General features: G+C 37.3%; 1 protein-coding gene across 15 annotated transcripts in view; it reads left to right on the forward strand.

Moving 5' to 3' along the window:
- The window catches only part of PAM (peptidylglycine alpha-amidating monooxygenase), a 273946-nt gene that overhangs the window by 194859 nt on the left and 66409 nt on the right, over positions 1 to 12678 (forward strand). The gene's annotated exons all lie outside the window — the stretch shown is intronic.

Genomic DNA, 12678 nt, shown 5'->3' on the forward strand with positions numbered 1-12678 from the left:
AGAGAGAGAGAGAGGCAGAGACACAGGCAGAAGGAGGAGCAGGCTCCATGCACCGGGAGCCCGATGTGGGATTCGATCCTGGGTCTCCAGGTTTGCGCCCTGGGCCAAAGGCAGGCGCTAAACCGCTGCGCCACCCAGGGATCCCGAAGCCTGCTTCTCTCTCTGCCTCTCTCTCTCTCTCTCTCTCTCTCTCTCATAAATAAATAAAATCTTTTAAAAATAAATAAAATTAAAAATACAAAATAAAAAGGCTCAGATTTTCCTAGTAAGAATTGAAGTTACTTCTGCATTTTTTCCCCAGTACTGTGGGTGTGTCAGGGCCATCTCCTGGGGCTTGGGACATGAGCAGAATAATTTGCACTTACCAAAATAAGTATAACTAAATCTCAATTCTCTTAAGAAAGGAGGAGCTTTGAAAGAGAAAAATCCATTTAATTACTGCCTGGTATTCTAGCACTTTCTTGATTTCACTTAGAAATTTGAAGGAGAGTTTATTCTTAACTTTTTCACAAAATTTGGTGTTTGCATTTCAAAAGGGTGTAATAGTAGAAGCCCCTTACGATGCATAGATGACTACTGGATATCCCCCTCCCTATATATAGGTGGGCAAATGTTCCTTCTTTAAATCTAGATGAACCTATATGAAGGGTGAGCAAAAATAAGTTATATTCCCCCCCACACACCTATTTTTTACATTTTTATTTTTAAGTGGAATGTATGGAGTGACAGGGACTACGAAGTGAGAGAAAGGCAGAGACCTTGAGACCGATTCTGAGAGAGAAATGATAGGCACGCAGGTCACATTCCACTTACCTAAAATCCTGCTTCTTAGACCTTTTCAGATAAAGAGAAGAGATGGAAATATGACCGAGACGGATTGTTGAAAAGAAAAGCATCACCTTCTTTTCTTCTGAGAAGAAGGGAGTAAAAGCCATAGATCTTTAAGTGTTGTGTCCTAACATGTTTTTAAAGTGCTTGTTTTTAATGCCAGAGATGGAGTCTTCAGGGTGATGCAGTAGGAGCAATGGCCTGAAGGGCTCATCTAGCCCAACCCCTCCATTTTACGGAAATGGGGATCAATGCTCAGAAAGGTTAAGTGATTTGCCTAAGGTGATATAGATACTAGACCAATGCTATTAAAAACCAAAAAAAAAAAATTAATTTGTGTTGGATTTCTCATTTGTATATGAGCCACAGTTCACGTCTTGACTCTATAAAACAAATAATGGAGTCAGGGTTTCTAATAGTCCTTGAACCACCAGCAACCGGGAGGAATGAGCTCATTCGTGCACAACAGAATACATATGAATAAAGACGGAGTTGTTTACGTCTTCTCATTTTTGCCTTTTCTTCCTGATGGATGAAGTAATCCACTTCTCTTTATCAAGCAGGGATGTATCTAAATCAGATTGCTTGATAATCCCCCTGATTTCAGAAGAATTGAAATCGGATGTTCTTCACGTTCTTGCGTACCCTTCATTATACACAAGCAGCTTGATGTGAGTCACGGGAATGATTTTAGGTCTATTCAGTACCTCTCAAATGATCCAAAAGAAGCCTATTATCCTGCAAAAAAAAAAAAAAAATATATATATATATATATATATTATATATATATATTTTTTTTTTTTTTGCTCTCGCCAATCTCTTCACATAAATGTGAGCTCCCTGCTTCCCTAGCTTCCTGCATTGCAACTTTGTTAATCATCCTCAGTATGGAAGACTAATGATCCTTATTCATTTCATTCATTCCATGGGACACCTGTTTATTTTAATACCTAAATATGGCCATTAAGTGTCAGAAATTACATTTTCATTCATTTGGTTACGAGAAGGCCTGTAAAGCACTGCGGCATTATTTCTTTTTTAAAGGATATATTCAGAATGCTTCTTATCCCCAAAATGTATTTTTAAAGCAATTTAACATTGAACAATATAATATTTAGCTTAAGTGATGTCTTTTTTAGGAAAAAAGAACGTTCCCTAATACCATTTAGTTTGTTGTATTTCAAATTTATTTTCTGGTGGTTTTTCAAGAAAACCTTATACTTTGCCTCCATTTACTCCTTCGCAACTCATGCTTTTGTAATCACTCGTAATTATTAACTCCTCTTTCGAAGTTAGTAACACTGCAGAGTCCCAACTAATTAATTCCCTTTAAATTAACAGCAGATACATTTCATTTTTTAACCAAAAGAAATCAAGAGGAGGAATAAAGTTACTTGCCATCGGCTCACATAAAAATTAGAAGATGCAATTAAGTTTCAGTGACATCTAGTTCAGGGCGTTGACACTCTCTAAGACATTTTTCTCATATTTCATCCATATTCCAGCTGGTTTCCTACCCCTCACCCTGTCCCTCACTGCTCCCCTCCATTGCCGTAGCATATTTATGTTTGTTTACTATGTTCTAGGAATTCCAGCAAAAGATAGAAGTTCTTAAAGAGCTATGCAAGAATTTGTATATTCCATTTCCCATTTGCTCTTAATTCTCTTTTACGGGAGTTGACTGTCTTACTTATAAAATGGGGAAGATGACCGTAAATAAATCCATGATCAAAAAAGCATTTGATGAAAATGATTCAATTATAATATTTAGTGATATTTACAAAATATTCTATTAGAAGAATGTAATCCAACCTACCCTGGGCCTAGAGGAGACCCCACTAACCCCCTATTTCTGCCAACAGGAACATTAGTCTCCTCTTCATCCAATTTGGAAACCCTTCATCCGGCTCTCCATTTCTTTTCATTACATATTAATTCTCATTTTGTCTGTCTTTGAAAACCTTCAGGAGATTTTCTTATTGTAGGAATATCCCCCCCACACACACTTCTCAAGCCCCATGTTTTGGGGCAAGAATTTCTTATTCTTGTTTCCCCGACTCAAGTGTAGTATACTTCCTATAAATAACTGAAAGGAGGATAAAATCTGGTCAGTAACCACAGTTCCTTCTACACTCCCCCTTTATCTTACAGTGAAAAGACTTGCTTAAGGACTGAAGGAATTTTGAGAGATAACTTGAGTCATCAAAGGCTTTCAGTGTTTTTTTCATTAATGTGGGAGGGATACTTAGCACTTATATAGTACCTCTGAACTCGAAAGTGCTTTATAAATGTTATTCTATTCATATTACAACATAAACATACTGAATGACTGAAAATTAATGCTAAATCAAATATATGAGCTATAATGTTCAAAGTGTATTCCCTAATTAATACCACGGACTACATACATGCATAATTACATGTAAATTAGATACTTTAGATTAGTTTTTTCATTGAAGAACTGAGCACAATCCACAATAGTATTTTAAGTTGATGAAGACAATTGGGTGGAAAATGCAGACACTGATTTTAGATTGAGCTTCAAAGGCATATATTGGGGTTAAATTACTGCTTTTGCAGAATATAAACTTCCTGATTTCAAAACAAAGAAGGCTAGTTTTGCCTCTTTTTGTGTGTCATTCATGAGCAGTAAAGATTTAAGTTAAATAAAAGGGGCAGAACATGTTGCACAAAAGGGTTGAGAATTCCAGAAGGAGTGAAAGGTTACATACATAAAAAATACTCTCAAAATGATTTAAAATCCATAATAGAGTTTTATGTGAGAAACACTTTTAGCTTTATGTTTCAAATTGAATTTAAAGCAGTATCTTTGAGGCACCTGCGTGGTTCAATCAGTTAAGTGTCTGCCTTCAGCTCAGGTCATGATCCCTGGGATCGAGCCCTGCATCCAGCTCTCTACTCAGTGGGGAGTCTGCTTTTCCATCTCCCTCTGCCCCTAACCGCCCCCCCCCACACTCATGTTCTCTCTCTCTCTCTCAACTAAATAAAATCTTTTAAAAAAGAAAAATATAAAACAGCGTATTTGACTACAAATATTAAAATCCCTTTTCATTCCATTATTTAATTTATGTAACACTTTTTGTATGGCTCCTAGGCTTTTGCAGGTGCATTCAGCCCTCAGTGGGGAGAACAGACAATAATTACTGGGAGACTACAGAAGAAAACTTAGATTATCATTTTTAAAATGAATATATATTAAAAATAGAGATACAGAAGTAGAAAAAGTCGAAGGACTTTCACTGAGAGAAAGGGGAAAAAATATTTCGTAGTAACCAGGTGTGATATCTAAAATAGTCCAACCAAAGCCCATGAAGCTAGTGGACAACTGGTTAAAGGTGCCTCTTTTTAGCTAAAAGGCAACTCCAGAAGGACAAACAAATGTTTACATAGAGCATATCCATAACGTAAAGATTTAAAACTTAATGCCTCAGGAGTGGAACACAAAAGGAAGGTTTTGCCTCTTGATCTGGGTGTGTTTACAAGGGTATATATATGTTTTAATTCCTGAAGCTAGCTGTACCTTCTGTATTTTATAGTTCAGCAAAAAGCTCAAAAACCAATCAATAATTTAAAAACTCAGTGCCATTAAAAAAATGTATTTACCTAGGACTGGGGGGGGTATCTTTTACTTCCTTAGAAGTATGATTCTGGAGCGGTTCATAATTGAGGGAAGGATTTTTTTAAATCCTAAACTTTACTGTAGTTTAGTTCTGGGTGTTTGTTTCTTTGTTTGTTTGTTTTGCATTCGTGAAAGATGGAAACAGGAAGGTGCTCTGACATTAGTCACACCCTCCACACAGAGTGATCATAAAAGCACATTGGTGAGCCGGCCTGCCTGCCTTTCATTTGATCTCTTTTGGGAACAGAACAGGCCATCCTTTGTGAAAGTCGTCTTCTTGCAAGATGGATAAATGCATTTTCTCTTCCTTGCCACAGGACAAATGGAAGCTAGTAATTTCTAGTCCCATAGCAGTGAATACAAAATCAAAAGAGGCTAACTCGCCGCAGTGACAGCTTCAAAAGGAATTCCTTTTTGAAGATTTTTTTTTTTTTTTTTTTTTTTTTTTTTTTTTTTGTAGTGCTGGTTTATTTAGCGCAGGAGCTTGTCTGCTCAGCCAGCTTCCAACAGCCTCCAGGAAACCCTCTGTGCAGGCTGTGTCTGCATTAGCGGTGCCCCTCTTCCAGTGATATTTGTTAAGCGGACACACATTTGCCGTGACAGCTCAAGGTGTGAGTGCTCTTTGAGTGGAGATTAACTGGAGAGTCCTGATACTCTGAGATGCTGATTTCAAGGAACTACAAATTCTCTAGGGGAAATTTGGTGACTCGAATTTTGTTTGGAAGGAACTCTAATCAAAAACTCCCAGGTCTGCATTTTCTGGTTAATTTGGAGGGCCGTGTTTTTACTGTGTACTGTCAAGTAACTTGAAGACCTGCCTTTATGGGGCACCTGCGTGACTCAGTCGCTTAAGCATCTGCCTTCCGCTCAGGTCTGGGCCTGCATGCAACCCCAGGTTGGGCTCCCTGCTTCCCTGGTCTGCGGGGAGCCTGCTTTTTCCCTCTCCCTGCTATTCCCCCCTGGTGTGCTCTCTCTCTGTCCCTCTCTCTGAGTCTCTTTTAAATCAATCAATCTTAAAAGAAAAAGACCTGTATTTATAATGCAGGTGGTACCCCCCGACGCACACACACAACATAAAGGAGCTGTGTCTTAGCTTCATTAAAACCAAAGCAAACATAAGAGAAGACCCCAGCCTGCCGTTCCCTCTGCCCTTCCCTATTTGCCTTTTGTGCTTGTGTGCAGTGCTTCTGCTGCAGCATCTCAAATGTACAGAAATAACCTTTTTATATAACCACACAGTCCAAATGGATAGAAATAACTTTTTTTTTTTTTTTAACAATGTGGCGCAGCTGACAAAACTGACAGCACTCTGTTCCAAGGCAAAGGAAACTGGCTGTGTTGAATCTATTAAGAGACTGCACGCTCCACTCTCCTAAGGGATTTTCCAAGTAATTTTGACTACATGAAAATTTCCCTGACTTTAGAAATGAATCCCCAAGTAGTCTCCCATTGTTGGTCACCTTGGGAGCCGTGATGTAATCCCAGCAAAACCTCATCTGTCCCATTAACTTAATATTGTTCATTTAGAGCAAAGAACCATAAGGTAAAGATCAAGCCAGCTTAATAGGCAAATAGTCATTACACTATCTATGTACATGCATTATTGCAAAATTATTGGTGTGTACTGTGGTCTCCTTGATTCATTTTTATCGGTTCAAGACAGGAAGTTGAGAAGGTGGCCTTTAACTTATGTTCAGAACACTCCGAGGGCACGGAAGCTTATGATGCAGTTGACTACTTGCTTACAGATTTTTGTGGAATATGTCTTTATCATTAAACATGTTATTTTTCTGTTTTGTTTTCTATAAGATCTGGCAATGGTTCCAGGCATGCTTTGTCAGTGCTTCCATAAGGAAAGGATCCATTAGCCAAAACTGGTTGGAATAGGAGATAATGGGTATGCTTTATCCTTTACCTTCCTAGGAGAGTGCAGTGAATTGAAATTCACTCTACGACTGTCTTTCGGAAGGACTTTTCCAATTAATGGAATGTAGTTTATAACAATACGTTGGTTCCCCCAGGATCGATGGTTAACCTGTTATTATTATTTTTTTTTATAGAAGCAGGAAACAACCAGGATAAGATGAGCTCATGAAGTGTAGAAGGCTATCTCTAGAGGGAAAGATTAGGAGAGACCAGTAGTCTTCTAAGGACCTACAATCTAATAGGTTATTATCATGCATTATTCCACATCGTTACTTTACTACTTAGCCATGTATCCAAGCAGGAAGGACAAGCTATTATTAGAAAAGCAAGCTAAATAGTTTGGAATGGATAACCTCATATCCCATGCATTCAACCTCCCATTAAGGGAAATGAACTTCCTGCTTAAGTGGAGGTCCTTAAGTACCACTGGTTACTTATCCCTTCTTGCTTAATTCCTTTATCTTAGCTTTTGGGTATTTCATAGATAAAGTGATTTGGAAGTATTGTAGAAATAGAACTCTTTTTTCTTTCAAGTAAGTAAGGTTTACTGAATATTAACATTGGAGCATTAGTTTTGATAGCCAGGTATGTCCCAGTTAGCTGAATTACTTTGGCCAATGCTCTTAATCCCGGTAGCCTCTTTTTCCCTATCTGTAAAGAGTAAGAATTGAACTCCATCATCTTCAGGGTTCCTTTCAATTCTGAAATTCTGAGTCTGTATATTTGATAAAGTACCTTGCTGTGGTTATACATCTCTGCCTCAGCAGAGGAGAGCAATTTCTCAAAAAAAGGCAAGCTTGAGACCCTTGTGGAGTGGTCATCCAGTTTTCATCTTGCTCAAGATTAGATTCTGATTGAATGCTATTTTCAAGTCTCATCCAGTGTCTGGAAATACTTGTTTCTTCTGTTATCGGACTACTGTGTAGAAGTCTTACCACTCAACTACCAGTACTACATTACAGTCCTATGCTGTGAGGTGCTTCTGAGACATGATTCGACTTTCTTGATTTGTATCTCTTCCTAAAAATAATTCTCCTAATTTCTCCACTGTTAATGCCTTCACCATTATAAAAGCTTCTAGTTCATACAGATGCCATTATAGTGGAATATAATGACATGTAATGAAATCATTTGCCATGTCATCTGATACCTATCTAGTGAATGAAGTTTCATCGCCATATCTTGAAATCCATTAGGCTATAATGATGTCTTACTAAAAGAAAACAGGCATCCCGAAAGATCTCTTTAACCTGGATGTCTTGGGTTCAATCCTCAGTGAGTACAGAACATTAATAGCTAAGAGTTAAGTGTTCACCAGTGAACCTTGAAGAAAGAGTGAACCTATAGCACAATCCAGTGAAGAAGAGAATGATTTACTTTGGAATAAGAAAAGTAAAATAAGGTAAATGAAGCTAGCTGGAAGGAAGAGCTGTCAGGATTTTTGGATGAAGACAGTTGTGCGGGATAAGTAACTAAATGTAGATTTAAAACAACAATTTCAGTATCAGGATAAAAAGGCCTCACTCTCTTTTCTACAAATGTGGTATCTGTTGAACTGACCTCTAGTCTGGACCGCAGAAAGAAGCAAATTGTCCTGGGTCTGATCAAGGGGAGCTTTATTATTAAAAGTTGTAGAGAGACCTTAAAACAATGCTTTATCAGCTTTTTCACGGTCCTGTGGTACCCAATCCAAAAATTTTGTTTTAGCCAGACCGTGGTACTTACGACTTACTAGTATTTCTGTATTTCACTAATGACTGTTGTGTATCTATCTGGTACAGACCCTGCTGAATCAGCATTTCTATTCCCACTTTGAGAGTATCCCTATTTTGTGTGATGTCTTTAAAATACCATGTCAATTCTGATTCCCTTTTTTCACCATCTCTTTACTCATTTAATATTCCCATGTTCTCTCTCCTTTTCTTCTATCCCTGTGTTACTGGTTGAAGAAATTTTATGTGTTCCAGTTTCTTTGATTAAAGAAATTCCATACCCATGACTGAAAATATATTTCTTAAAAGAAAATATTCATATGTTGAAAAACTTTGGAATCTACCAATAAAAAGAATAGTAATAACTGATATGTATTGGATTTTTACTATGCTCCATTTAGAGTGCTATATTCTTTACATAGATTATTTCATTTGTAGACTTTGGTTTCTTAGTGGCATCCGTATTGATCACAAATACTAATTTACTCAGTGTTAGAATCGGTAACCTTCCAGATCCTACTCATTTTAGGCAGAGGAACTCAGTAAGCACCTAGCTGAAACTGATAATGATCTTATAAGGCATTATGGTCAAGTAACTGTGTGATTAAAATGCACAGATTAATTTCAGACTTTCCACCCAACACATCCTACATTTACTTGTACAAATGTACAGTATTTATATGGAAATACAAATTGGGGAAAGAGTCTGCTTCCTGTTCTACCTTTCAAACAAATTCACTCCCATAATTCCAGGCCTTTTTAGTTATTTGACTCATTACTGTTCCCATCTATTTTTAAGCTATGGAATTCCATTTCTCTGGTCTTCTGCCCTGTGTTAACCTTTCCATCTATTTCCTCGCCTCTCTTCTCTTCTGTTTACTTTCATTCTAGTCACAGAATCAGCCTTTCCGACCAGCTTTTTCAGCTGGCACATGATTTTTATATTCTGAGTTCATTTTTTATACACTTCTTCACTATCTCAGCCCCGATTTCATTTTCTTTTGTTTTATGTGGTAAAATATTAGCAAAGGCATTGACGTATATTTTTAATGACAGTGAACCTTTTAAGTTGTCATCCGTTTTTATGACGATGCATGTTAGAGACAGATTTCATATAGAGCCTGGTGAATTGAAATGAATTAATTCTTAGGAGGCTTCGCATCTTGTGGCTGAAGCACCGTGTTACAATAGAAGGGCAGACAAAGTCAGAGCACACTGGAAATCATCGGTAAAATATGCAAAACTAGCAGAAAGTTCCAAGTTCCCCAGAAGCAAGATCAGAGTAGAGACTATGGAAATAATAATGCATCACTGTGGCAAGGATCACATTGGGAGTGAGAAGGTCATAATCTTCACACCAGATACTAGGCTGAAACATGCTTCTCTCCAAAGCACCTACTAGCTGTAGGAATATCAGTGGGTCCAGGAGCCCTGCGAGGCCCCAGACCACCTTGCTTGAGGGAGATCATTTTCCTCCTCCTGGGGCTTCTCACTGTGTGTGTGTGTGTGTGTGTGTGTGTGTGTGTGTGTGTGTATACACACACACACACAAGCATATGTGCTCTTCAGGTCACACTGAAAAGCTGTACTGCACACAAGGGGTCACAATCATTTACTGTAATAAAATTTGACTTTGAAATAATATATATGAAGCAATTGACTCTAATAATATCTAAGATGTCTATACATATGCTTTATAAGTATTGTTTTTACAACTTCTAGAATTTTGTTCAACTTGAGTTGTTAAAATGTGTACTTACCTATTACTAGGTAATAGAATTTCTTAAAGTCACACAGAATTATAACTCTGTCACCCCATGATTAAGTAATGATGATAATCTGAAGTTGTCCATAACCTAAAGTATAATATCTGCATTGTTACACACATACCCACATACACACACACACACACACACACAGCATAGTTTTTAGAAATGCCTCATTTCTTGCTGATTCAGTGGATCAAATCGACTAGACGAATTTGATGTAAACAAATTCCTTCAGTAATGACTCAGAAATTCGATCTAGTGTGGTTTTTAAGTGATCTTGTAACTAATTTCCATTCTATATATTTTTTATTTCTTTAGCGTTTTATAAAACAGGTGTGATTTTTACTTTAGATCCTTGTCTTTCCAGTGGAGTGAGTGGTGCGACTGTGACTCACTTTTAAAACTCTAGGGACACCAAGTGGCTCAGCAGTTGAGCATCTGCCTTTGGCTCGGGGCGTGACCCTGGAGTCCTGGGATCGAATCCCACATTGGGCTTCCTGCATGGAGCCTGCTTCGCCGTCTGCCTATGCCCCTGCCTCTCTCTCTCTCTGTGACTCTCATGAATAAATAAAAAAAAAATTTTTTAAAAATCAAAACTCTAGAGTGAAGCACATATACAACAATTACATAGCAATGGCTATTATATAATTTGGAGAAAACTTTGGTGTGGTTATTAAAAAAGTCTTCATATTAAAATTTGATATATTTACTAACATAAGTTTTTGGCCTAGTTTTGAGCTTTTGTCTGTGTAGAAAGCCACTCAATTTAGGCAAGTCTAATGAAGTATATTATCTAATAGGAAGACGCTGTAATGTCACTGGCAATAGGTGACGTGTTACTGTTAGTAGCATTCCTGCTGCTCTTAATTTGGTGACAGTTTGTCTTTAGTGATAAACTTCAGTAGTTGCTGAAATGTGTTGATTTATTAATTGTTCCCATTTAATTTCTGTAAAGTCGTGGTTACGAATATTAGCCAAGTTGGATATCAAAATGTGATTCACTTGGTTCCTTCAATGCAAAGATGTAATGGAAACCCCAGAGCAATTCTCATTTCACATTGGCCCTTTTGCTTGGATGGATGTTGTATGGGGAAAAAACTCTATCCTGCTGTATTAGTAATGACATTCAAAGATTACAAAGCCTAGCAATCAGAAATTAGTCATCTGTAAGTGCCAAGTACTGTGCCAGGTGAGCACTTTATGTGATCCTGTCACTTTGCTTAAAACCATCCAATGAAAATCATCTTTCACCCAGAGAATAAAACCCAAACTCTTAACACACTCTGCATGGTGTACACAATCTCTAGCCTCATAGCTGCTCCGTCCTTCTGGGTCCACAGTAGATAAAATGGCTGGCCCGCCGTCACATTGCCTGTTGAGTTTACTGTGTGACATTATCTTGTTTATATATTCAGTGTTTTGTTTTTCCATATCTCTCCTCCCTCCATTTGCATTAGAGCAAAAAGTGCCATGAGAGCAAGAAACTTGACTATTGTCTTTCACTGTATTCCCAGTGTATGGAATAGTGTCTGGAGATAGCAGTTGCTCAATAAATATTAACTGAATGAATGACTGCCATTTCTCAAAACAACCTTGTAAGATAGATATGATTTTTTTATACACTTGAGAAATGTTTCCTAAATCGACTAAGCAAAATCACTCAGTCTCTGGAGTTTAGAACTCATTTGGCATGAATGGTGTTCTTTCAACCATTCACTTTTGATCAGTAGATACTTACATAATTCATTGGCTAATCATTTCAAAAATAGTACAATCTGGGCATATTTACTATATCTCATGCAGTACACTTAGGAAACCTCATTCTTAAAAGCAATTTTTTGATAAATTAAAAAAACAGTACTTAATTATCCTTTCTGTATTTGAAAACATAGACAAAAATTAAGATAAGCCTGTTATTATTACTATTACTTTCTCATCTCTTTAAAACTCATTTTGAAATTTCATTTAATTTTTTAAATTTTTTTTTAAGATTTATTTATTTTAGACAGAGATAGTGAGTGTGCTTGCACAAGCAGGAAGGGCAGAGGGAGAGAGAATCTCAAGTAGGCTCCACCCAGTACTGAGCACGGAGCCAGAGGCTCTTGATCTCTTGACCCTGAGGTCAGGGGGAGTGGCAGGAAGAGGGAGCAGCAGGCTCCTCACTGAGCAAGGAGCCCGATGCGGGGCCAAGAGTCAGATACTTAACCGATTATGCCACGCAGGGGCCCCAACTCACTTAAAATTAAAAACCAAAAAAACAAAACAAAAAACACCTTACTGAAATTATTATGAAAACACCACCACACTGGAATTTGATTTAGGAGTTTGGAAAGAGATCCCTTTGTAAAATGACAAAAACAAAGAAACCCGATTAAATATAAAATGTGTATCATTGCGTTTATTTCTGTCCTATCTTTGTTAAAATCAAGCTTAATACCATACCCAGAAATTTCCTTTGTGTTTTATTGCCAAAGTATTAAATACGATTTGTTACACTTTCTAAATTTTATCTCTGGTAAATCAAAGCACCTATCTTGTTTGGTAGGTTACCTGTTCCTATACATCACTGTGTGAAGCTACCTTTGTTTTCCTCACAAGAATTAGAGCTGAAAGAAAAGAAGTTTCCTTAAAACCATTCCATCTGCTGTTATTTATTAGCACACTTCACTTTTTAATTTTGAGTGTAAATCTGTCAATCTTGCACACACATGCTAGTTATTTAAATTTAAAGGAAACTCAAAATTGAGATATAATGTTTTATAAATACTTAGAATAAAATGTGACGTAGAAAGAATTTAGCATA

Source organism: Nyctereutes procyonoides, unplaced genomic scaffold (assembly GCF_905146905.1).
Source record: "Nyctereutes procyonoides isolate TBG_1078 unplaced genomic scaffold, NYPRO_anot_genome, whole genome shotgun sequence".
NCBI lineage: Eukaryota > Metazoa > Chordata > Mammalia > Carnivora > Canidae > Nyctereutes > Nyctereutes procyonoides.